Here is a 27447-nt window from a genome sequence, read left to right as displayed (position 1 = left end):
CCAGGCTTTCGCTCTGGCCAGAGCCGCCTTCAGTCTTCGCTGCTCTGGCCGGAGCCGCCTTCAGTCTTTGCTCCGCCGCTCTGCACCTACGTATGCAAATTAACCACCATCTTCTTTGGAGGTTAATTTACATATCTCGCTGATTAGCCAATGGGAGGCGTAGCGAAGGTACGGTCAATTGCCATGTTTGTCTGTTATCAGATAGGATTATTAGATAGGATGGGACAGGAGAAGATCAAACAGGCAAAAGAGCTAAAAAACAATAACAAAAAAGTAGCTCAGTGTCACAGTTCAGCTGTTTATCTGTAAAGTGCCTGCTTTTTCCACGAGATTGCCTCTAAAAGTCTGAGTCCCAATAACATTGAGTCTCTTATACAGTGTGATTATTGCCATTGTTGTGAAAACAGCTAGCTAAGGGACAGACCAGGCTTGGGTACTCTTGCATCTCTAACTTCTGTTTATGTATAAATCACAGTTTTTATTGGGCATATTCATCTCCTTAGGTCAGAGGAAACATGGGTTCAGTGAAAGGACATTAGACTTGAAGCCAGATGACTTTTCCCCAAATACCATCCTTGTCCTTATTAGCTGTGTTGTCTTGTTCAAGTCACTAAACCTCTCTGGACCCTCATTTCTTAATCTGTAAAGTAAAGCCAGTAATAGAAGGTCTTTCCCAATGTAATTTGGCACTGGAAACCCCCAATTTTGATATTAGTATTTGTGCAAAGCCTTTAAAAGCAGGGGACTATGCCTATGGGGACAATTAGAAGTCCACATCTCACGATCATGTAAAATTATGTAAATCATCATTATCGGTGTTCTGACTTCTGGGATTGCCTTTTGAGGCTGATTCTTTATTATTGTGTTGAGTCACATGAAATTGCTGACAAATTGACTTTTTTATCGGGAAAAATGGCAGTTTTATAGGGTTAATGCTAATACATTTAATAGTTATAAGTAAAATTATATATCAGTGGTTAAAAAAAAAATCTATATAATTGTACCAAAGGGTATATTGGGGAAAGTATGCCTAGGTCTTTGTTATATTTTCCAAAAAAAACTTTACTCTGGAGTTTTTCTCAGAATGTCTTGATGACATATGGTAATCTCTCGCAACCAGTGAAATGTGTTGAAGAACGTGATAATGAGTCTTTCCCTAGAATTGGTGGTACTGATGCGGAGATACAAGTTGAAAATGCTAGTCAATTCATTTTAATTACAGTAAGTGGGAGATCTGTGTCTGTATTTGAATGTCTGTGTGTCTGTGTAGAGAGAGATTTTCTCCTGTGAATGCTTTCTTTAAGTGGGGAATGCTGGCAAGAACAATTGTAGGTGTAAAACGAGTTAGGCGACTTAGGAGGTTGCAGTTTCTCCACTTAAAGTCATTTGTTAAAAAGCCAGAGCTTTTAAAAAATACTAAATTGAATGGTTTTAAAAATAATTTTCACGGCAGAGAGTGAGGTGCTTGCAGTTGGTTAATTATCCTCTGGAAGTCTTGCTTCACTGGCAGTGTTCTTATAATTTCTCTGGAAAATGAGGTTCTTTAAAAATTATTTTGTCTGGAAAATAAACTGGAGTGGATTCTAATCACAAATTAAGTTTTTAAATAAGCTATTAGCCTAGATTCTATGGAATTTACTATTCAGTTTCTAGAAAAATGAACATAGAACAAGTTCCACAAATTATGTTCTTTGTCCTTGCCATCCACAAATTAAAGCTAAAAAGCTATCCATGCTTGATTTTTAAATGTTTGTGAAATCGCAGAGGAAGAAATCAGAAGTTAAGAATCAAGAACGTGGAAATCAAAACCTAAGACAGTAACAGGAGCTAAAACAGCAACTATGAGGCATATTTAATTCCTGTTTCTTTCCCTTGAAAAGCAGTGACTCACCATTAGATCCACAGCCGTGGCCCAGGCGTTTAGTGGTTCAGAGAAGACTTTAAATGCTTCCTTGCGTGAAGCATTTCACCTTTGGTTTCAGTTTTTAGTGAGATTGTGGCCTTTTGTGATCTTAAACCAAACATTCTGGTTTTCTTTTTTTCCCCTGAGCATTTTAGTTTTTCATTGGACTCCCTTAGCCCTGAGGGTTACGTCATGCCCCAGCTGTATTGGTGCTCTTTATCACATCCCAAACTGGTTTTAACTCACTATCCCCATACACACAGCATTGTCTTATATTTTACAAGCAATGAGTTTACAATTTTTTTAAAGTAGGAATTTCTACAGCCTAATGCATGAGCCCATTGAAGAAAAGCCTGCTTCTTGAAATTAAAAAGAACATTTACAGGGAAAGTTAAGTTAGTCTTTGAAAAGTCTAATCTCAATGGTAAATCTGTCACTTGTCATCCCATCCATTAAGAAATTTGGGGGATATTAAAAGCACAAAAAGCCATTTTACATTGAAATCACAATGGTCTTTAAATATACTCAACAATGGTTGGACTTTCCTTACTTACCAATTTTTCAAGTCCCTTAGGGTCTCTGTAGACAAGATTGGGTCAGCGACTGTGACATCTGATGTTGAGGGAAATATACTTTGCTTTCTGCCTGGGCTGCTCGTGTTGACCAGTGGAAATGCTGCATTAGCTCTCAAACCAAAACTTTTAAAGTGCTCTATGAAATGCTGACTTCCTGCCAATGGTTTGAATGTCAAGTACTACAGATGTCCAGTCCTTTTTGGAGCCCAGATGTACGATGTGCTTGTATAAGTTGGATCTGATTTGTGCTTAGGGTTACAAATTACAAATTATCGAGGTCTGAGCCAGCAATAACTGGGATTAAACTGGGTGCAGGGGGAGAGTAGAGGGCGACCCCCAAGTGAGAACTGCAGCCTGATGAGGCTCCGTCTTTCCCATGCCTAGCTCTGACCTCTTCCTGTGAAGCTGTTGTAAGAATAGCTTCTATATTTATTGGGAAGTTTTTTCAAGTTGTAATTCACATGGCTTCAACTAACTCCTTAAAATTTGTTGGAAACCCGAAAAATATTTGAGAGTAAAACAGACCAGAGCATTTCCCATTTCAGTATCAGGGAAAGAAGTGGGGAGGCTGTGCAAGTACGTGTTTACCTGAGCATTTTTTTTGTTGTTAATCCTCACCCGAGGATATTTTTCCATTGATTTTTAGAGAGCGTGGAAGGGAGGAGAGAGACACAGAGAGAGAAACATTGATGTGAGAGAGACACATTGATTGGTTGCTTCCTGTATGCTTCCCGACCAGGGCTGGGGATCAAGCCTGCAACCAAGGTACATTGTGCTTGATGAGAATTGAACCCAGGACCCTTCAGTCTGACGGCTGACACTCCATCCACTGAGCCGAACTGGCCAGGGCCACCTGAGTGTCTTGATCAACCAAGGCCAAGGTAACAACCAAATCAGAAGAAAGATCGTAAGGACCTCAGGCTGTTTACTTAGTGCCTGGTCTAGTCTGGCTCTGATTCTGACATACCCATTGAATTGGTGCTGTTAGGTCTCTTCATCTGTCTTCAGGTTACTCCCACCTCCCTTAAGTTTTCCCATTGATTTTTAGAGAGAGTGGAAGGGAAGGGGAGAGAGCACCCCGTTTGACCCCAGTTTCTGGATTATTTTTTATTTAACGGATTGTTGCCAGGACTCTGTATTCTTATGTGGCACTCTGGATTGATGCAATCATAGTTTGTCTCTCAGGGGGACGGGCCCGGCTTTCCTGTGTTCTGTTTACTTAGAAGTCATCCAACTTTGGACCTATATCATTACCTTCACTTGTTTTGTCAGTTTCTTTCCCTTTGCATTGGGGTAGCATGTTCATTGTCAATCATGCTTATTATCATTATCAAACAAAAGAAAACCCCTCAAAACTTCCCCTTGACCGTGAGTTCCTCTTGTTTGGTACTGTAGTCTACTTGTCACCCAAGCTCAAAGCCACTAAATTCTCCTTCACTGTCTCATCACTCCTATGCAGACACTCACCAAAACCTGATGATTTTTTTAAAAATATATTTTATTGATTTTTTACAGAGAGGAAGGGAGAGAGAGAGAGATAGTTAGAAACATCAATGAGAGAGAAACATCGATCAGCCGCCTCCTGCACATCTCCCACTGGGGATGTGCCCGCAACCCAGGCACATGCCCCTGACCGGAATCGAACCTGGGACCCTTCAGTCCGCAGGCCGACGCTCTATCCACTGAGCCAAACCGGTTTCGGCCTGATGATTTTTTTTAACACCTAAATATTTCTTGTGTATGATTTTCTCCAAACCTAAGGTCATTTTTCTGCTTATATCCCCTGCCTCCAGTCTATTCCCCACCCACAGTATCTGCCCCCAGTCACCCATGGGAGGGATACTTCTAAAAGACAAGCATGGCCATGTCCTTTTGGTGGGTCCTTCTCCCCTACAAGGTAAGTTCATGCTGTTAGACCTGGCAGACCTGGTGTGCGTGACTGACACTCTCATCTCTGCCCTGACTGACCTTGAGCTTGACCCAACAGCAGCACTGACCTTTTGGGACTTCCTGCAGTTATCCATGGTCTTGCCTCCTTGCGTGGGCTCATGCTTTTCCTCTGCCTGAACTCACTGTCTGGAAAAATTCTCTCCTTCCACCTGGTTCATCCTGAATTTGAGCTTTGTTTCTAGAATGTCAGCCTCACTTTTTATTCTCTTCACATACATCTGCTCTATTTACATCTGCTTTCTGTTTACATGGAGTCATCTTAAAAATTAAATGTTTGGCTTCAGCCTAAGCAAAAATACATTTGAAATGACAGATTTTATGCATCTCTTCACTAGTTAACCAAGTAATATTAGTCACTTCTGTGAGCAAGGTGCTGTGGGGGCCCGCGGTGCTCCTGAGGGGTGTGCCCTCTTTGCGAATGGTCTGTCCTCATTTCTCCCAGTGGGACGGGGAGCTGTTGAAGCACAGCATTATCGTCTCACTTTTAATCTGCAGTACCTACCTCTTTTACTCATGGAATTAAAATAATAAAAAAGAAAAAAATAATACAAAAGTAAAGATGTGTTGATTTCTTAATTTTCTCTTCCAGGTTTTACTTATAGCACTTGGTTTCTTTCATAAATGAGACTTCTAAACGTTGATAAAGCCAAAGTAAAAGTTAATACGTTCACTTTTATTTTGGAAGGCTTGGGATCCGTGACATAAAAACAAACTGTCTTTTATAAATATTCAGTTTTCTATGCAGGGATAGGTTTGTTTATTTGTAATACAGTAACTGCTACAACTAGCTCAGATACAAAAACAAAACAAAAAACTTGAGTCATATGTGTGTATTTTAATCAAAATCAATACCTGGGGGCTCTGGCCAGGTGGCTCAATTGGTTAGAGCATTGTCCCAATATGCCAAGGTTGTGGGTTTGACCCCTGGTCAAGGCTCATATAAGAATCAACCAATGAGTACATAAAAAACTGGAACAACAAATTGATGGTTCTCTCTCTCTCCTTCCTTCCCTCCCCCTTCTTCCTTTCTCTCTGTAAAATCAATAAATAAATTAAAAAATTTTAAAGATCTGTTCTTTGTTATGGGCAGATCAAGCTTGATTCAATTTCATCACATTAAATAATGAAGACAGTGTTGAAAGTCGAAAGTATTATACAAGAATGTCAAAAGAAAAAAAATTAATGGAACTTGTACGTTTATAGTGGCATTCCATTTTGTAGGCTGACTGGAGAGCGGTGGGGAGGGGGTACCTGAAACACAATCTCTAAGTCTTAGGCATTCAACACTCTGGGGGATAATAAAGAAAAATATTGACAGAATCCACTGGCACAAACCTAAGGATGTGTGGAAACCTGAGGATATGAGAGGAGCCCTGAATAATGAGGTAAGTATCAGTGTCTGGGATTTAGGAGTCTGTCCAAAGCAAGATAATCAGTTTAAACATCAAAGATGTACTTCTATAAATGAAATAATTTTAGAGGCACAGCTTTTTTTACTGTGTTGAAGTTGATATTGTCTAGTTTTGCATTGTGCCAGAAACCTCTAAACTGACTCCCAGCCCTGCTGATAGTCTCCAAGCTCAGGTGGAGCCACAGCAGCACAAGGTGTGCCATTTGATGTGGCTTAAACCACGTTCCATTTCCGGACTCACCATCTATACTCTCACTTCTGGCCTTTATCAGGCTGTTTCTCCTCCATCTCTACCTCATGTGTATTCTTAGAGCCCACCCAGGACCCCATTGTTTATGGTGCTTTTCCTTACCTTCCCTCTAAGCATGAGTAGACTGTAATGCCCCCTCTAAATTCCTACAGTGCTTGATTTGAATTCTGATTAGGCCTCAGTATCATAGATGGTAATGACTAAATATCCTGGTTTGTGTGTGTGTGTGTGGGGGGGGGGGGGAGGGATGGCAGGTCTTTTGGTGATGTTCCCCAATTCTGTTATCCGTGTAGTCACTTGGGGTGTTGGATGGGAAGGCATGTGGTTTTTCTGCAGCCTCTGTCCCCCATGTTGCCCGGCTGTTCCTGGGGTTGGCACATCACCCCTTTGCTTAGCAATCCATAGGCATCCCACCCAGGAGGTAATTTTGTTTAAGGAAAGAGGACCTCCACTGTTTTTTTCTTTTGTCTTCTATTCCTAGCCCAAGACATTTAGACAAGTTTTTAATTTTTATTTCTTTGTGTTAGTAATTCAAATAAAACTAATTTAACGTTTTTCATCAAGTCATGCATTGATGTACTTTAAGAACTCAAACAGCCGAAACCGGTTTGGCTCAGTGGATGGAGCGTCGGCCTGCGGACTGAAGGGTCCCGGGTTCGATTCCGGTCAAGGGCATGTGCCTTGGTTGCGGGCACATCCCCAGTGGGGAGTGTGCAGGAGGCAGCTGATCGATGTTTCTCTCTCATCGATGTTTCTGGCTCTCTATCTCTCTCCTTTCCTCTCTGTGAAAACTCAATAAAATATATTTAAAAAAAAAAAAAAGGAACTCAAACAATGTATAAAACTTGTAATGAAATTTAGTAATAGTCCCTGTGCCCCAGTGGCCACCTTTTCACTTTGTAATTCTTATTTTGGGTATCAACCCTGATATTGCTACATAACTGACAGTTCTTGGCTTGCAGAAGTATCTGTTGACTTATTTGTGTGGAAGATGAAGATTTAGCTCCCTTACCCTCCACACTTCTTTTCACCTGGATAGTTAAGACTACAATTTTTGGATAAGTCAGTATCCCTTGTTCATATAATTGGAGCTGTGTAAATGTTATTTATGGCTGAGGCTTATCACTTGTATTGAAAGGAATGGCAATCCCCAGCCTCCTCCCGTGACCTGGAGAGACTGCCTTCTTTTGTCCAGGCTGCACATTTCCCATTTCCAGTCAGTTAAGATATGTAAACATGCTGTATAAATATTAGTTCTTATTATCACTTTAGAGTTATAATTTGAGCCAAACTTCATTTAGTTCAGTTCTTAGCTGCATGTGTATGAGTAAGTTTAAAAGCACTTTTGTCAACAGCTGTGTTTAGAGAAATATATGAAGTCCAGGTATGTGTTTATATAAAACTTTGGTTGGATAGATACTTTTTAGTATTATACCTCAAAGGCAGAGGAAATGTGTATTGACACATTCTTCTGATTAATAATTCTCTGTTATGTTTTGGTGGAGGGCCCTTTTGGTTCTCAGTTTTAGGTATTTTGCTTTTGGCAGGTTGCAGTTGGTGCTGCCTTGGAAAAGTCACACCTCCGCTTCCAAAACTGTGTCTTTATTCTTGTCTTCCTGTTAAAACTTACATGCTACCTGAAGCCTAAATCAATTCTGAGCCTGTGCATGCTGCGCTCTTGTAGTTTTCCCAGAAGCCATATATTATATTATACTTGATAAGCAAGGCCCCTGATTTTATCTTTTTAAAAATATAGATGATCACTTAGAAGATAAAAGCTTCTGAGTCATAAGTAGGCAGACTGGGGATGGGCTTGTGGAGTTGATGAGACTGTTGGGAGACCAATTTCACGTGAGAATAAGTAATGTGAGAGAACTAACTGCCAAATAACTGAGGGGGAGGGGATGCAGGAAGAAGACAGTGACTCTCATTTGTAAAAATACTATTTTGGGGGTTCATACTAATTGGTAACCTTCATGTGTGAGAGTGTGACTTATAGCTACCCAAACTTTTGTCATCTATCAAAAGTGGAGAATGTCTAGGTAATGAGCATCCAGTAGAGAGAGAGTCTATGGCCATTGAATATTGCTCAGCAGAGGGGCATAAGTATTAACCCCTCCCCCCTCCCAGCACAGCTGAGCATCTGTGTTGCCATGAGCCTCTTACACACATTGTCAGTCTCTTCCTAGGGGCCTCAGGCAGTCTACCAGAGCCTGCTGCTGAGAGGAATCCTTTCGCCATCTTTGGCTAGAGAGTCATCCAGGACAAAATGAAAGAAAAAATTACTGCAAACGTGTCCACTCCAGCATGGAGACAGAATCAGGGGTGGGTTAATCTGTGATTTTTTTTTTGCAGTTAACCCTGCATAATGTGCTTAGAGTTACATTTGGGAACAAAAGTGAGTTCTGCCTCTTAGCCTGGGGACCTTGGGCAAGTTATGTAATCTCTGTAAATCTCCGCTTCCCATCTGTAAAGGGGTCTGCTGTCACCTCCTCATCAAAGTTGTTGGAAAGTCTAAATGAAGAAATGTGTTTTCTTCCTGCAGTGCTCAGCCAAAGTAGGTGGTCAAGTCAGTGGTAGGGGCTCTTGTTAATATAACCACAGACTAATTGTTGCTTTAAATTTTTCTTGAGATGGAACAATTATTGAATATATAGTAGATACAGAATGCTGTGCTTTGCAGCTTTAGTAAATGTTGATTTCTATGAAAAATTTCTAATTTGAGGAAGTCTTTGGCCCAGTAACGATGGTTATAGGAAAGCTCTCAGATGAGAGCCATACATAACCCTAGGGGTAGTGTTTCCAAGTTATAAACGTAATACCAGGAGAAAATAAGCAGATGCAGTAGCGTGCTGAATTCAGACCTTTTGAGATGGTCACACATCAGTGGTCTGCTCTTTGGCCCAGCTTCCTGACTCCCTGGTGAGGAAGCTGGGCTTCCCCTTCCATTCCGTGGTCCCTGGTTCCACTCATTCCCACAGGGAGTGTGAATGTGCATGCTCCTCTTTCTCTCTCTTGTCGATTTGAGAAGTTTCTAGGGTCCTGCTATTTTTCCTGTTGTAGACAAAATGTATGGTCCTAAAATACCTCTTCGCTGCCAGAAGTCACATCTGACTGCCACCCTCCAGGGAAGACTAAAGCATATTGTGCTGATGGCACTGTTTAGCAAGGTCTGGACGATCTCTTATTTTAAGGCCCAGGAGATAGTAAATAATAGTAAAAGCAGGAAGCGTTTATTTTTCCTTAGGTGAGGAGAACAGAAGTTCCTATGAACAGAGCATTTTGTAAATATTTTGATAGTTCAGCTGACTGGGTATTAATCCATTCGGTTTTATTGTGGAAAATGGCAGAGGATTTTGTGTGTGTTTTTGTTATTTTTAATGGGACATAGGAAAAAATTAATGGTTGAATTTGCTAAAGGTTCTCTTACCATTTGGCAACCTCATATCACTTACCAACTTTACATACGAATATGTGCTGCTTGCCCAGAGGTGGGATGCTTACCACTCTCCACTGGAGGCACTTAGCTTCAAAAAAACCCAGCAAAAAAAGCAGCACATGACCCAGCTGCTTCTGAAATTTCAGGAATGGTGCAGTTTTAAATGGGAAATGATTATGAGAGATTGCAGATATTTTTGATCCAAGTTTTCTCAGAACCATTTGGAATGGCTTTTCAGTGGCCTGGCCTGGGAGGCAGCTTTTTGTCCAGTCTTTCTCTGTAGTGCTTATTCTGCAACTTCAATTTAATCCTCTTTTTACTGAATGCCAATTGGCATGTTGTTGTTAGTCTAAATATTTATAGGATCTTGCCTTTTCGGTAGTTGAAACATTTGTTGACCTTGTGGTCTTGGGGGGTGTGAGAGACAGTTTGTCTGATTGGTTGAAAATAATGTCTCTGAAGTAGATTGCTTCTTATAATGTTGCCTTATAAGTACTTATAATGTTGGCTAACTCACTGGCTCTGTGCCCTTGGGCCTGTTACTGAACTTCTCTGTGCCTTAGCATTCTCTTCCTTGGGATGATCTATACAAAAATAATGATAGTATCCACTTAAATATTTTTGTGAGTTCCTGGCACATAGGAGAATCAATGTTGCCTGTCATAAGTATTATTTTTTTGATGATAGACCAAAGGAAAAAAAAAAAGCTTGCATTGCAGGGGGTTTCTTATCTCCAAAAGATTATAATTGGTTGGAGAAAATAGGATTTTGAAATTGACCTTCACAATATCGATTTATATTTTATCATAATTTTCCTCTGGCCTCTGTTTAGACTATCTTCTGTCTAGCAAGTGTCATTGGACCATTTGGTGTAGATGAGATTCACACAAATTTTTAAATTTCAAACATTTTCTCCATACTACAGAATTTGAATGGTAATTAATATTGCCAATTCCTTTCCCATCTTTCCTCTGTAACTTTAGGCATTTTGTATATAAACAACGTAATCAATTTGTTTTGGCCTCAAGCTCATTTTTTGGCCTCAAGCTCTATTTACATTCTATAAAATAAAATTTGGTGAAGGAACAGATCCAGTAGTCATACCATTTCGATCCATGGATCCTTGTGCTCTGAGGCATTTACAGGCCCTCTTTTGGGGTTCATTTTCATTCAGAGGCACAGATAAGGCCACCCTGTGATGGATCAGACCTGGGTGCTATACGGTCACCCGCTCAGAGGCGTAATCAACTGCTCCAGACCCTCACCACTTTCTTTAATTTGCTTGTGGACTTGTTGTGACATACACATTTTAGTACATAGCAGTATGGATGCTGCATATATGTAAAGAAAGTAAAGAAAATTTCTTGTTGCCTTGAAGGAGGAAGAAAGACTGACTAAAGAAGTGCAGTCTGGGAGTGGCCCTTTGTTAAATTCTTAAGGTGCCCTTGTAGCACGTGAATGAGAATGCTCACGGTCAAGCTGCTTTTACTTACAGTGGCTGCTGAATGCCCAGAGCTGTGCGCATCCTGAGGAAGCAGGGATTTTTTAAATTTCTGTCTTTATTTGTTTTAGATCTGGCATCAAAAACTGATGTGTGTGGGCCCTTTTAGAGTCCTTTAGGGCAGGGCCCTGTCTGCCTACTGCAGGGCCAGGACAAGGAACTTTGGCATCAGTATGTGTACTTTTCTCCGAGCTTTGCCTTCGTCACCTGTGTGCTCGTGCTGACGTGGTGCCTCCCGGACAAGGCTGTGTGAGTTAGGTGAAGCAGTACATATGGAATGCACACAGTGTGTGGCACAAACCATATAAATGTTAGTAACTGCTTTCGATAATGGAATTGTATTCTGCTCCCACCCTGCCCCTTACTAGGCATATCTTAGAAAAGATTTTGGCCTTTAATTCCGGGAGCATCCAGCTGTGTCCTGTAGCTGTGTCCTATAGCTGCATATCATTTAGAGGTTTTGCAAATAGGATCTGAACACTTGATGTCACTAGTAAGGTTTGCAGGACTTTGGGTAAAGAGTGAGGAAGGAGATGGTATTGTACTAATATGCTTTTTATTTAAATGTTCAATGGGTCAGTTAATTCCTCAATTTTAAAGAGAGAATTGGATTTAAAAGAATTGGATTAAAAATGACCTAAGATCCATTCCTCCTTAAAATTTTCAGGCTTTTTTGGGCAGTTCTTGTATCTCTCTAAAGTGTTTGTACAGGTGGGTTCAAGCATATGTTCTAAGACTGAATATGTGTATATTTTTTAGTTTTGTTTTGAGTGGCAGAGCAGTGGAACCCATTTTATTCTATTGAAATATTTAAAAAAAAAAAAAAAACCCTAATGGCTAAACTAAGTAAAAGTGTACCTCTAAATGCAGATGGAAATGCAGAGAGCAGCAAGCCTGGCTCGGCCCCTACCTTGTTGCTTCCAAGATATGTGATTACTTGTGGCTCAGGAAGAGTTTAAAAATGGTGTTGATCTAGAAGACCTGTGCAGAATATGCCTCTACTACAGTTGCAGCTGTGGGCTTCATAGATATTTTAGTAATTCAAAACCAAAGGAATTACATTTGTTTATTTTTGCTGATGTTGCCTTTGCCTGGGAAGACAAGAAATACTGCTAAGACCACTGTTAAAGAGTTTACTGCCTGTGTTTTCTTTTAGGAGTTTTGTGGTTTCTGGTCTTATATTTCAGTCTTAATCCGTATTGAATTAATTTTTGTATATGGTATAGAAAGTGGTTAAGTTTCATTGTTTTTTGCATGTAGCTGCCCATTTTTCCCAGCACAAGCAATCTAAGTATCCATTGATAAATGGACAAAGATGTGATGAGATACACACACACACACACACACACACACACATACACACACACTAGAGGCCCGATGCATGAAATTTGTGCAAGGGCCTTGGCCCCGGCCCCCGCCCTCCCACCTCTGCAGCAGCCAGGAGCCTCTGATGCCTCTGCTGTGGCCCCCGCCCGCTGTAGCTTTGTCCAGAAGGAAGGACATTCGGAAGGATGTCTGGTCTAATTAGCATATTATGCTTTTATTACTATAGATATTAATCAGCAATAGGAAAGAATGAAATCTTGCCATTTTGATAACATGGATGGACCTAAAGAGTATTGTGCCAAATGAAATAAGTCAGACAGAGAAGGACAAACATCATATGATCTTATTTATATGTGAATCAAAAACAAAAAAACAAAAAACAAATGAACAAACAAAATAAGACAAACAGACTCATAGACATAGAGAACAAATTGGTGGTTTCAGAGGAAACAGGGGTAGGGGAAAGAGGGAAAAAGCTGAAGGGGAATAATAGATACAAATTTCCAGTCGTAAATCAGTAAGTCATGGGGATGCACTGTACAGCATAGATAATACAGTCAGTATCCTAATAACCTTGTATGGTGTCAGATGGTTACTAGACTTACCATGGTGATCACTTTGTTAGGTATATAAATGTTGAATAACTGTGTTGTGTACCCGAAACTAATATAATATTGTATATTAGCTATGTTTTAATGAAAAAATAAAAGTCTATCTGGAACAGCCAGAAAACAACCCAAATGAATTGACATTTAGAAGTTGATGGAGAACTAGGTTATAAGGAGAATCTTGCTAATTGGATATGGTCCCTTTCCCTTAGGAAATTACAATATAAGGACACACCATTTAATTCACACCTGGGCTTCCTTTCTGCTCAGAACTTCCTGGACCCTTCGTGGTCTGTTGGTGTGGGCCAGCAGGCCTGTGTGTCATGCCTGGACAAGAAGTAGGCATTTCCCTCTTTACTCCAAGCACTCATCCCCCTCCTGGGACAAGGTGAGACACTTTCTGGGTCAGCTGTCTTTATAGGCTAGAGTTAAGAATGAGACAATCTCCATGAAAACTAGACTTTCTGGTGTCTTTATATTCGTTGCTGGACTTGATGTGTTCCCCTCTTGTGACTTAGTTGGAATACCAGTTATGCACTTCAGGCATTTCTGGGGTGGGCCTAGAATAGAGAGAGCCATCGGATCAGTCCAGTTATCCAGCCTGCATAGGTGCACATGGAGCTCAGTTAATGTAGCCACTGGAATGGTTGGCTCTTCTTTGAGTGACAGTGCTTTCCTGTTTTAAAGGTATTTGGTGTGTGCACATGTGCATTTTAGTGAAAAGAGTTAAGTGTTTTGATGAAGATATTTATTTCTTTTATTGATATATGTATTTATGTGTATATTAAATATATAATGCTGTACATTTATTATCAGTAATAAATCCAATAGATTTTCTTACCCCTAAACCACTCAGTAATGTTTGGGAATGGAATGATGTGGAACAAAAAGCTCACCTGTGGTGTTTACTTGTTTAGCTCCTTTGATTTGAGTTTGATTAATTCATGTGCCCTGGCACGGTGACCGCTGCTCTGGTGAGCACAGGCTCTGCAGTGCCGTTACTCTGGCTTTCCTTCCGAAGGAGCCGCTCCTTTTGAACTGTGGTACATTTTCTTCTCGCCTTTAGATTTGAGGAGGAGCTTTCTGATCTGAAGTTCATTGCCCCAGGAAATACTTTTGAAGGGGCTTCCTTTACCAAAGACTTAGGCAAAACACATGGCTAGGGCGAACTTACAATTTATTATTTAAATTTCTGAGCATGAAAGGAACATTCACTATAATTACACTAGGACTGCCGAGTGAACTGGATCTATCGTGGGATATAGGTCACTCTAAGACCAGTACTTCGAATAGTTAGAATAGGAACTTAGAATATGCAAAGTCTTTTGAAGGCCCAGGACTTACCTAAACCTTAAAATGAGCCCCAGACAAACAGGCTGTACCTGTCTCTCTTGGTAGTGAATGCTGCTCTGATGTAGGATTGCTGTCTACTATTTTTTAAAAATATATTTTTATTGATTTCAGAGAGGAAGGGAGAGGGAGAGAGAGAGAGAGACATCAATGATGAGAAAGAATCATTGATTGGCTGCGTCCTGCTGGGAATCGATCCCACAACCCAGGCATGTGCCCTTGACTGGAATCAAACCCAGGACCCTTCAGTCCCCAGGCCCACACTCTATCCACTGAGCCAAACCAGCTAGGACATGCTGTCTACTATTTATTGAGCATCTAACATATGTAAATACTCAGTTCTAGTCTTTAGGAAGATTCTATCACCACTTAAAAGAGCTCATTGCTTTCCCAACCAAACATTCTGACTTACAGTTTAGCCCCAATGCTTTTTTTCCCCCCTGCTTTGTTATTTTCTGTTCTAACTTCGTTCTTTTATGATGTCCCTGACTGTGTTAATTCATTCTGTTCTCCCCCTTTTGTAATCCTTACATGTTAATTATAAATTATTTAGACCCAAATCCCTTTTTTTTGTTATGTGATAAATATTCCAGATCTTTAACCACTTTAAGGGGGAGCTTGGGCATTCTTAATTTCTTGGTCCAGAACAGCATTCAGCTCACTGCTGGGTCCTCACTGTATTAATGGGTGTGGCTGGGAGATCGCTGTGCTGGGGGTAGCAGAGCATGAGTGCTCCAGTTGTAAAAAGAATGAGGCCCATTCAAATTAATGGACATGGTGTTTGGAAATGGTGAAAGGTCCATCTAGTTTAAAACTGCTTGTGTAAGAGTCGATATTAAGAGAACATACAATGAATTTATATTCACCTCTTATTTCCTTCTTAACCTAGCTCTGCTAACACCTCTGTAAAGCTGGTTTTTAATGACAGTTTACTTAAGTACAACTCCGTGTTGATGAGTGTTGTTCCTCCATGAACACTTTCCTGGGTGTGGAAGCATTAGGACCTAGTTTTAAAAAAGTAATAAACTGCTTATTTGTGTAAAAGACTGTAATCACGTCCCACTGTTAAGAATACCATTCCTGCTATAGTTGTGCTAAGACAGCTACAAAAAACTCAGCGTTTATCTTTATCCTAAGGGCATCACATCCATTATGCTGGCCTCTCGCTTTCCATCTCCCCAGACTGAGTTTGGGGTGAGGTTGTGTCTGGCCCATTTCCTTCTGTGTGGTGCAGGTCAAGCATTGTCTGGTGGCCCCTATGTGTTTAGTGACTTAATGACATTGGCTTCGATTCTTTTATTTTTTAAAAAAAGTGTTAATTTATTTATTTTAGAGAGAGGGAGTGAGAAACATTGATTGGCTGCCTCCTGCACGCCCTCTACTGGAGATGGAGCCCCAAACCCGGGCATGTGCCCTGATTGGGAATCGAACTAGCGACCTCTCGGTGCATGGGATGACACCCAACCAACCGAGCCACACTGGCCAGGACTGGTTTTGATTCTTTTGATGAGAGCATCTTCAGAGGCTTGTTTTGTTTATGCAATTAATTCTCAAACAACAGGTGGGATTTTCAAAACTACATTATACTCTTCCTCACCCTCATTTGAAAATGCCTGTATATGAGAGAGATTAGGGAGGTGTGTTGCATATATAAATGTTGGGGAGACCAGAAAATGATACAGGTAGTAGTGATGGTGGAGGTGTATTGGCAGGCACTAAGTGGTAATTCACAGGTACGTAATAGAGAAATTGCCATTCGTTTTCTTATGTCACTTCTATTAGGGCGGTTGGTTGCATGGCAAAATGCCCTATAAATTTTTGTTAGTGGTTCTCAAAATTTGGTTCCTGGACCCTGACTTGCAGTATCAGCTGACAACTTGCTAGAAATGCAAATTCTCAGGGATTGCCCTAGACAACCCATCCCCCCCCACCCCCCACCCCCCAAAAAGGAAAGAAAGTCTGAGGATGGACCCCGGGGTACATGTTAACAAGCATGTTAAAATTTGAGAATCAGTATTAAACTAACACTTGCAGTGGCTTTAAGCTGTAAAGATCTTTCCGAATTTGGTGAAAGCCAGAAAGCTAGAAAAATGTATAATCATTTCATACAAGAGCTGGGGTTTGGGAACCCCCGAGTAAGTACTCTGATATAAATGACACATTTTAACTTTCAGAATATATCCTATTAGAATTATTAAGTTCTAAGTCACATACCAGTGATTATTTTGAATTTCAATTATTCATTTTTAGTAGCAAGTGTAGCCTAGGCCTATGGAATTTTTGTGGAGAGCTTGCGCCCTGACATCTCTGCAGATACTAATCCTGGGCCCTGTATGAATGTCAGCATGGTGTGTGTGGGCGGTCCTAACACCTGCTCGCTCAGCCACAGTGTTGACATGGTGGAGCTTTGGGTGGTCTCTGACCCAGCCAGGAGGATGGGAAAGGAATTCAGTGAGGATTGTTTTACATTAAACAACATAATTTAAAAAAAATTACTAAGGAATGCATGGGATAAGTAGAAAACATAGGAAAGTGACAAGAAGAAAATGAAGGTCATTGTAAAACTTAGCGTTGTTATAGTAAGTTATTTTGTTGTAAGTGGTAAAATAGAGGTAAAAGAAGACTCACCTAATGATTTAACCATTAGAGGGGAGTTTATGCCTCCTAGTTATGCACTACATTAATGCCTAACATTTATTGAGTTTTTATAACATACCAGATACTGTTCTAAATTCCTTATTTATATTAACACATTAAAACCTGGTGCTAGTGTATAAGGTGGGTACTGTTAATATAGACCAATTAAATGAGATCATTGAGGCAGAGTGGTTAAGCATCTTGCCCAAGGTCACACAATTGGAAAGGATTTGAGTTGAGGCAGGGAGATGCCTTCAACTAGTACCCTTGCTGGTCCCCTAGGCTGAGAAGACAGCACTGCTGTGAGGTACTGGTGGTGGTGGTGGTGGTGGTGATGGTGGAGGAGGAAGAGGAGAGGAGACATGCGTGAACGTGTTGGATGAGGGATAAGGAGTAGGGCATTTCTGCACGACTCACGTGGGTGTAGAGATGGATCAACAAGACAGCAGTGTGCACAGTTCCTAAGCTTTTAGGATGTCCCAGGACCTGTTAGTGGCTTGACTTATCATTAACCTCATCTTAAAATATCTCCCATTCCTTTGTCATCAACATGTGGAACTGCTGAAAGAATACCTGCTGATTGGGAGCTTCCTAGTTTGCCTTAAAACGATGACATCTGTTTAATTAAACCGGATAACATTACATTTTCTGCTGAACGTTCACAAACAGCTGCAGCCGAGGAAGCTCACAAACGTGGCCTTCACGATTTGCTACCATCATGAGGACTGACAGCATTGTTTTCTTTCATTGAACCTTGGAATAATATTTTTTTGCAAAGTTGCCTTGTATTTTAATCTTGAGTTTAATGCCCATTTGGGTCATAACTTCCCAAAATGTCATGAGCTTTGCATATTTCCTCATTAATTTGATTTTCCTTAAAATTATTTCCCAGTACACTAAGTGGAAATTTTTTCTTTAATGTTATTTGAAAGGAAGAATCCAAGGCAAATTGATTTAATAAACTTAGTGAGTAAGGACTCATCTTTAAGGGATGAGTAATATAGAGGTTAAGAATATGAGTTACTGGGTTAGAATTCCTGGATTCAAACCCTGCTTCCCCCTCTTATCAGCTATTTGAGTCTGTCTAAAATACTTAATTCATCTGTTAATTGGGAATATCTGTGTATCCCATAGGGTTGTTGTAAAAATTTATTGAGATAATACAGTGGGGGCTTGACTTACGAGTTTAATTAGTTCTGAGACCGAGCTCATTAAGGAGCTCCTTAAGGAGCTTGTTAACTCAAATTACTCTGTCAACTCAATGCAAAAAATCGGAGGAGGGACAGCTGGTATCTCAAAAAACTCGTTAGTAAAAACTCGTTAGTCGGGACACTCGTAAGTGAAGGCCCCACTGTACAAAGCACCAGTGATTGCCTAAGTGTAGGAAGCCCTCAATAATGTTAGTAAATATTCAATCCTGGAAAGGCAGGTACATATAGGCAGATACGGATAGGCAGAGGTCAAGCTCTCTTACCACTGCTTGCAACCCCATATGTCTAGGTGACTTTGCCATGTCAGGTGCTAAAGCTCTATCTCTGCCTTTAGAATAGTTGCACGCCACCCTGGCCAGTGTGGCTCAGTGATTGGAGTGTCAGCCTTCACACCGAAGGGTCATGGGTTCGATTCCTGGTCAAGAGCACATACCTGTGTTGCAGGTCCAATCCCTGGCCCTGATTGGGGTACGTGCGGGAGGCAACCAGTCAATGTGCCTCAGATGAGTGGATTCGAAAACTGTGGTACATCTACACAATGGAATACTATGCTGCTGTAAAAAAAAGAAGGAATTCTTACCATTTGCAACAGCATGGATGGAACTAGAGAGCATTATGCTAAGTGAAATAAGCCAGTCATTGAAAGAAAAATTCCACATGATCTCATTCATTTATGGATAATAAAGAACATTATAACCTGATGAACAAAAATAAAGAGACAGAGAAGTGTCGAACAAACTGTCAAATTACAGCAGGAAGGCCAGGGAGGGTTGGAGGGTGGGAGGTAAGAGGTCAGCCGAAGGACTTGTATGCATGCATATAAGCATAACCAATGGACACAAGACACTGGGCAGGGGGGTGAGGGCATGTGCCATGGGGTAGGGGAGCCCAGGGGAAGGTCAATGGGGAAAAAATGAGACATATGTACTACTATTTGTAATACTTTAAACAATAAAATTAAAAAAAAAATCAATGTGCCTCTCTCACATCTATGTTTCCCTCTCTCCCTCTCTCTCTCTTCCTCCCTCCCATCCTCCCTCTTTTCCTTCTCTTCTCTCTAAAATCAATGGAAAAAATATCCTAGGGTGAGGATTAACAATAACAACAAAATGAATAGTTGTACGCCATCCCATTGAGGGAAAGAATCATAATGTAACCATTTCCCTGTTAATGGATATTTGGATTATTTCATAATTTCCTCATCATTATAAATATCCTTCTATGTTCCCCTCAAAACTTTTTTTTTAAACAAAGCAATTAAAAATGTACATATTTTTATTGATTTTAGAGAGAGAGGAAAGGAGAGGGGGAGAGAGATAGAAACATCAATGACGAGAGAGAAACATCATCTATCAGCCACCTCCTGCACACCCCCTGCTGGGGTTCGAGCTAGCAACCCGATCATGTGTCCTGACCTGGAATCGAACCCATGACCTCCTGGTGCACCGGATGATGCTCAACTAACTGAGCCACACCTGCCAGGCACCCCTCAGTACTATGAAGGTTGTGTTTTGAGGTTGGTCTTCTATACCACTGCTGTAACTGTTTCATTATTTTTCAACTTGTTGAGTGGGGTACCAGGAAGAGTTTGTGCTCAGTTAGCATAAAATTAAATAATCGTTGGCTATGTTGTCCTATAAACTAAAGCACTGAACTCTTTCATGAGGGCAGTAGGGGCGTTTTTTGTCAGATAAGAAAGAGGAAGGTGCTGGAGAGCTCTTATTGAAAACTCCTTGTGGCTGTTTTAGGTTTATTAACTAATAACCCTAAACTCATTAGTTGACTTATAATTATATAAAGTGCACATAACCCATTATGGAGAGTTTTTTCATTTATGTTTGATGGACTGACTTTCCCTCTGAAACTGTTCCTTCTCAGTTGCAGTTTTATTTGTGTATTTAAAAACTTAATCTCAGTTATAATCACTGTTGGGAAGCAGGAGTCTCCTATCTGGTCCTCCAGCCTCCATAGCTCTTTCCCCCCAACCCCCATAGTCATTTCTCCAGCCACTTGCAAGAGGGGCCTCCAAGAACACAAATTGTGCCTTTATTCAAACATACCCAGGGGCCGCGGAGTGAAAGAGAATCAAATCTGGGTTTGGGTCCTGGCCTGCATGGCCTTCTGTGACCGGCCAGTTCTTGCCCAGTTTTCTGACTGCACCCCCTGTATTCTCTGCCTCGCCCTTTCTGATGCAGCTGTGTTGGCCTCTTGCTGCTGTTCCTCCAACATATCAAATTTTTCTTTCACTTAAAGTTGCAGAAGGTATTGGAGATGTTAAGTGAGGACTTACTGCAATTAGGTTTCCTTTGATACTGTGTTTCCAAGGCATTCAAAATCCTCTATTAAAATGAGAACATGAACTTATCCAAGTCAAAATGTAAACAAATTTGTGAAATATTTGAACCTTATCATGGAATGCATCTGGAAATCCCAAACATAGGAAAATTTTAGGCCCATATTCACAGTACTACTCAGTGGAAAGCAGTTTGTTGCTGATTGAATGAACTTAACATTAAACACAAGTTATCTAGACTGAAGACATTATTAAAATTATGTTTGCACAAAAGCACTTACTATATTAACTAGAGGCCTGATGCACAAAATTCATGCAAGGGACTCGGCCCTTGCAGCCCCGGCTTCATCCAGAAGGTCGTTCAGCTGTCCAGTCTAATTAGCATATTATGCTTTTATTATTATAGACTAGGGGCCCGGTGCACGAAATTCGTGCACTGGGTGTGTGTGGGGAGGGGAGTGTCCCTCAGCCCAGCCTGCCCCCTCTCACATACTGGGAGCCCTCAGGCGTTGACCCCCATCACCGTACAATCGCAGGATCGGCCCCTTGCCCAGGCCTGATGCCTCGGCCAGAGGCGTAGACCCCCATCACCCTCCGATTGCCTGAACGGCCCCTTGCCCAGGCCTGACGCCTCCGCCAGTGGTGTCAGGCTTGGACAGGGGACCCCCATCTCCCCCTGATCACTGGCTCTGGCCCCCGCCCAGGCCTGAGGCCTCTGGCCCAGGAATCATGCCTGGGCAGGGGACCCCCATCTCCCTCTGATCGCTTGCTCCACCCCCCGCCCAAGCCTGACGCCTCTGACCCAGGCTTCAGGCCTGGGCAAGGGGACCATCATATCCCCCCAATCCCCGGCTCCGCCCCCCACCCAGGCCTGATGCCTCGGCCAGAGGAGTTGACCCTCATCACCCTCCGATAACCAATCACCGGATCGGCCCCTTGACCAGGCCTAACACCTCTGGCCTAGGCGTCCGGCCCGGGCAGCGGGGACCCACAGCTGCAGCGGCCCCGTGATCGTGGGCTCCGCTTTAGGCCCAGGCAAGGGACCCCTAGCTCCTGGGACTGCCAGCTTCGACCGTGCCCAGCTCCCATCGCTGGCTCCACCCCTACTTCCTGCTATCACTGGCCAGGGCGGCAAAGGCGCCTGATTCTCTGATCATGGCTGGGGGGCAGGGCAAAGGCGGCCCCAGGGCCGCCTTTGCCCTGCCCCCCAGCTCTTAGCTCCCCCCTGGGTTTCTGATCACTGTCAGTGGCAGGGGGCTTCTTCCTGCTTTCCCTTTCGCCTCCCTGCATTGTGCCTACATATGCAAATTAACCGGCATCTTGTTGGCAGTTAACTGCCAATCATAGTTGGCAGTTAATTTGCATATAGCCCTGATTAGCCAATGAAAAGGGTATCATCGTACGCCAATTACCATTTTTCTCTTTTATTAGATAGGAGGATAGCATAATCCCCTTTTTTACTTCCACAGTAGTCTTAACTATAGGTCATGGGCAGGGGAAGGATGCTTCATGCTATTTTCCTGAAACATTCTTTTGTATTCTGGCCCTTAGAAGATTTTAAGTAAATGAAGGAGTGAATGAGTAAGTGACATGAACAAAATCATGGAAAGGAATTCCAGCCATAGGAGAAAAGCTTTGAGACTTAGTGGTTTGGCACAGGATAAAATAAAGCATGAGGCAATTGGCTGCCTGGTAAGTAAGGAGAAAGTCAAGAGTCAGGATAAAAAAATGCTGCAGACATTATGTGAAGGAAAAGCTACCTTCTCCCAGGCGGAAGTGGTGTGCTCATGCCCCCCATCCCCTACCCCCTATGTCATAGAAGTCTGTAACTTTATAAAATCACTCCTTACTTGAAATCAATCTTATCTCTATGGCACTTTCAATATGATTTGAAGTGGATTTTAGGGAAAGTTAGGATTTATATTTCTCAGCTAATATTGGTGAATTATACCAATACTGTGAAGTATATGAGAACTTATATAAATAAATTATTGTCTGGGTAGCTCATTCTAGAGTGCATTTCTTACATGTTAGCATTTCTTACTTTCTTTTAAAGAAAAGTTTACTTTTGAGTAAACACCTTATGCTAATAGCACTTAAGTTAATATTCCTTATTTGGAGGTTTTGCCTCTTTTATTTATTTATTTTTTGACTGTGGAAGGACTACACATTTAGGAAGGCATAATAATAACGGCATGCTATTAAGGAAATGGGGATACTTGAAATACTTCATGAGAAAATGAATTAAATGCATAACCTAATCAAATTCAAGCAGCTAGACACAAAACCTTCTTTTCTCTTTAAAAAGAAATAATACCGGGCTTATGTGGTACTTCTTTTATATTTTACCTTAAATGTTAAGCAGCTATTGTTCATTATTTCCAAGACATGTTATCTTGTGAACCTGGGTAATCATTAAATATAGAGGATGTGCAAACTACAAATGAATGCCTAAGTTCTTGTTCAGATGTAAATAGTTTTCCTATGGCAATTCCTCGGTTGTGTTGAAACTTAATCACTAGGGCCGAATAATGAGGAATGAACCTGCTACACCATGGGTGTGTTTGGCTCAGTGCTGTCAGGAAGCAGCTGTCCTGTAGCTCTTCAGATAAGTGTCTTCATTTCTTAGAATGTAGATGGTTTTATCAATCGCATTGCTAAGTACTTACAAAATTCTCTGGGTCCCTAGTTAACCTATTAATTTCTCCAAATCCCAATAAAATAGAAAAGAGTATTTTTACTCTTCTGAATCTTGTATTTTCGTAGTAAAATCTCAAAGTAATAGCTTGAAATGCTCTATTTTAAGGTACACTAGATAATAGTCTTTATCTAAGTAGCAGGAATAATTCTCTTTATGTTTTGAGTTGATATGTTTTCCAGAACAAATAGTAATCAACATTTTTAAAGTTATGTAAAGCCTGTGAAATAATGCAAATGTTTTAAGATACAGAAAATATATCCCCTGAGAGTAATATTTGCAATACATATTACTTATTTTAAAGTTGGTTTTCAATAGAGCTGCTATAAATCACTGACTTTTTATGAAACCTAAAATTCATTAAGGAAAATTCAGTTTACACTAATGACATAGTGGTTGTTCTAATGTATATTCAAACAAGAAAAAATGATTGTGAGCAAACTATGTTCCATTTTGTGTGCTGGGTGAATCTGCTCTTTGTACAAAAATAAAACCTTTGGATTATCCCTGCCCTAGCCGGAAGCTTGTCATAAGGCAGGGCCATAGCATTTGCTCTAGATGGATACTTTTGGGTTCCATAGTATCTGTTGTAAATGGATACTTTTGGATTGCTCCATTGGGTCATATTCATGACTTCATTCCTGTTAGGTTTGTTAAACAGGATGTTACTCAATTTTAATAAATGGACAAAAACCGTGAACAAACAATTTACAAAAGAAGATACTTAACCAAGTAATGCATGAAAAGGTGCTCAGCATCATTAGTTAACAGGGAAATGCAGATTAAAATGACAAGATTAAAATCACACCCACTAGAATGGCAAATAAAACAAAAAAATACCCCCAAAACTGACAATGCTAATGGTTGACAAGAAAATAGAACAATTAATACTTTCATACATTTTTTATTGGATTGTAAAGTAATAAATCTACTTTGGAAAATGGTTTGGTAGCTTCTTAATAAGGTTAAACACATTGCTTGCGACCTTATGAGCTAGTACTTTAGATCCTAGGTGTCACTTGGGGAAAATGAAAGCATATATCCACAAAAAGACTTTTACTGGAATGCTCATAGACAAGTTATTCATAATAGACCCAAATGTTTATCAACAGATTAAAAGGAGTAAACAAATGGTGTATACTTAATTGTGGTATACTTATAGAATACCACCATGATCAAGAGGAATGATATGTGTCAACAATATCGATAAATCTCAAAACATTATGTTGAGTAAAAGAAGTCAGACACACAAGGGGTACATACTGTGTGATTCTATCTAAATGCAGTTCTATAGGTTAAACTAAGCTCTTATGACAGTCCAGAATGTGGACACCTGCAACACAAGGGTACTTTTGTGATGAAAATACTACATTAATTGGTACTACATGGTACTACATATTACTAATATCACAGTATCTGCACACCGCTGACAGCATAGACTTAACGTAGCAAATCCATATTCAGACAGATGGCCTCTCCTGCACGTCTGACTATCCATACTCCACCCAAAGGATATTATGAGGTAGAATGGCAAATAATTGTTGTCAAAACTAATTGAATTTACATTTAAAAACTATTTACCTTTTGATGTATGTGGTTTATACCCCAACCTAAGTGGGGGAAACATCAAAAGTGTAAAACTTGCCTTGGAGCAATAAGAATGTTGAGCAGACATGAAGCAGATTGTAAACTGCATGTAAATGGTATAGGATGTTGGAAAGATGCCAGGGAGTATGTACTGCATGAAAAAGGGAGGTCAAACAGGAAAGAGTCCCTGGACAAAAGATGTTTTGTGTTGTGTTTTGAATATGAAATTAATAAACGTTCCCAGAGATTGGGTATTGGAGGGAAAATATTTCCAATAGAGTTAAGTTCAAGGGGTTAGGAAAATAATAAGAGAAAACATGCTTTGGGGCACGAAATATGTTAGTTGAAGTTGTTTCCTATTCAGTATATCACTTCCCATCCCTCTGTTACTGTATCATTTTCTTCTTTCTAGACTCTGCCTAACTCAGCGGTTCTCAACCTGTGGGTCGCGACTCCTTTGGGGTCACCTAAGACGATCGGAAAACACATATATAATTACATATTGTTTTTGTGATTAATCACTATGCTTTAACTTTGTTCAATTTGTAACAATGAAATTGGGGGTCACCACAACATGTATTAAAGGGTCACGGCATTAGGAAGGTTGAGAACCACTGGCCTAACTCTATTTCTTTTTTCTGTCTACTAGAGGCTCTGGCAGAATTCCTTCTTTTTCCTAAGCTCTAATTTTAACTCCATAGTGTAGCATTTATTTCTCTCAGATTATATCCTATCTGTGAAGTGTATATCTTCCCAGAAAGTGTTTCCTGGTGGAGAGGTAGCTTCACCTTCATTGCCCCAACTAAAAGCTGAGTCCACAATCAAATGCTGGTTGATACCCTTTGGGTGGAGTGTGGATAGTGAGACGTGCAGGAGAGGCCATCTGGTTGAATATGGATTTGCTACGTTAAGTCTATGCTGTGAGCTGTGTGCATATACTATGATAACTATTACATTAGTTCTACTTAGGTAGATATTTTTATTCTGATTTTACAGCTGAGCAGGCAGATGCTAAGGAACAAGCTGGAATTTGAATATATCTTTTTGGGTTTTGCTATTCTTACAGTCAACAAAACACTGTACTCTGTTACTGAGACATGAGAGGATGATGATGAGGACATTGGTAAACATTGATTGTACTCTTATACCACATGCATATTAAATCATTTAATTTCCATGTTAAGTAATTTCCATGAGGGAGATGAGCCACAGAGTCATTAATCAACTTATTAAGGTCATCACACAGTGAGTGGTATGGAGTCAAGATTTGAAACCACATAGTCTGATTCAAAAATGGATGCCCTGGAGGTTAAAAATGGCAACAGAGTAACAGTGGATGCTATACGGACATGATCCTAGGACCAAACTGGAGTTACAACTAAAAATAGAAAAAAAAAATGCACAATTAACTGAAGACTAGCTGGAGAGAACCCAGATAAACAAGGATGTAAAGTAGGGACCATATAGAAACTGATAGGAAGGGCAGAGGCATGAAAGTATAGGCCTGGCTCCCACAGACAGCAGATGAAATCCTGGAGAGCTATCTCAGCTGTGAGGAGCTGCCACTGAGAATTCTGAGGTTTAATCACCAAGCTGGGTCCCCACTCCTCACCCCTAATCCCCCACCAGGGAGTACTAGAACTGAGAAAGGTGCCCACATAAGATCAGGCTGTGACAAGCAACAGGGTTGCTGTCTGTACCAGAGAGATAGTTGGAAATACAGGCGCCCTCTTAAAGGGCCAATGCACAAATTTTTGAGTGCAGCCAATCAACTTGAGTTTGGCAGAGAGGGGTGGGAGTGGATCAGAGTAAACTGGAGCTATGTGAGCAGAATGCATGGTTGGGGGCTCTGGGGTTAAAGCTCTTGAAGTCAGACAACCTGGTTTCCTGTGCTGAGTTATTCTCTCATGTTGCAGAAGTCATCTTTCTCAGGCAGACCTTTGCACTCCAAGCAGTTTTCACCTTGGGGGAAGAGGGTTGACCCAGCCTTTGGAAAAGCTCTTACCACATGGTGGAGAGTTGCTGAGGTCCTTTAAGAGGCTGAGAATAACAATTAGCTTACAGGCAGAAACACTTGCCCCACCCTGTTGGAAACCTCTTGCCACACCTGAGGACGATTGCCTGAGGGCTACTCAAGATTGAATCCAATCAGACTGCAGGCAGAGGCAGGTGTCTGGAGGCTTTGAGTCTTTGCCTGATCTAATTAGTCAGAAACAGTGTTTGACACTGTCCTGAACTAGAGACTGGGAGGTGTAACAGATCTACCTAATGAATATTCACAAACCCAAACAGGCAGTCAAAATGAGGAGATAATGAAACAACTCCTAAAGGAAAGAACAAGAAAATTCTCCAGAAGAGATAAATTAAATGGAGATAAGAAATTTATCAGATATAGAGTTCATAATAATGATGGTAAATATGCTCAACAGCATGAGACAAGATATAGTAACCCTGAAAAAGAACAGTTGGAAATAAAGAATGAATGGGACTAATAAAGAACACATTGGAAGGAATACACAGCAGATTAGGGGAAGCTGAGGATTGGATCAGTGAATTAGAAGATGGGATAGAAAAAAATCAGAGAACCAAAAAGAAAAAATAATTATAAAACAGGAGGACAGCTTCAGGGAGCTGTGGGACAACATGCAACATAACAATATTTGCATAATAGGTGTGCCAGAAGTAGAAGAAAGGGAGGAAGGGATAGA

The 27447-nt window shown here is 40.8% G+C and overlaps 2 protein-coding genes across 7 annotated transcripts in view; one reads left to right on the top strand and one right to left on the bottom strand.

Annotated features, from left to right (window-relative positions):
* MED12L (mediator complex subunit 12L) overlaps nucleotides 1-27447 on the top strand; it is a 394672-nt gene that overhangs the window by 171110 nt on the left and 196115 nt on the right. The window lies entirely within an intron of this gene.
* The window catches only part of P2RY14 (purinergic receptor P2Y14), a 105012-nt gene that overhangs the window by 18978 nt on the left and 58587 nt on the right, over nucleotides 1-27447 (bottom strand). Inside the window, exon 1 of one of the 5 annotated variants that reach the window (XM_059688129.1) lies at nucleotides 2458-2618. The exons of 3 other annotated variants lie outside the window; for them this stretch is intronic. The gene's annotated coding sequence lies outside the window, so the exon portion shown is untranslated. Of the gene's footprint in view, nucleotides 1-1891; nucleotides 2018-2457; nucleotides 2619-27447 lie in introns of those variants that run through there. One more of the 5 variants, XM_059688128.1, reaches the window with a different exon arrangement.

This window comes from Myotis daubentonii, chromosome 3, assembly GCF_963259705.1.
Source record: "Myotis daubentonii chromosome 3, mMyoDau2.1, whole genome shotgun sequence".
Taxonomy (NCBI): domain Eukaryota; kingdom Metazoa; phylum Chordata; class Mammalia; order Chiroptera; family Vespertilionidae; genus Myotis; species Myotis daubentonii.
Note: the sequence above shows the minus strand (reverse complement) of the source record. Positions and strands in the feature narration are given on the sequence as shown.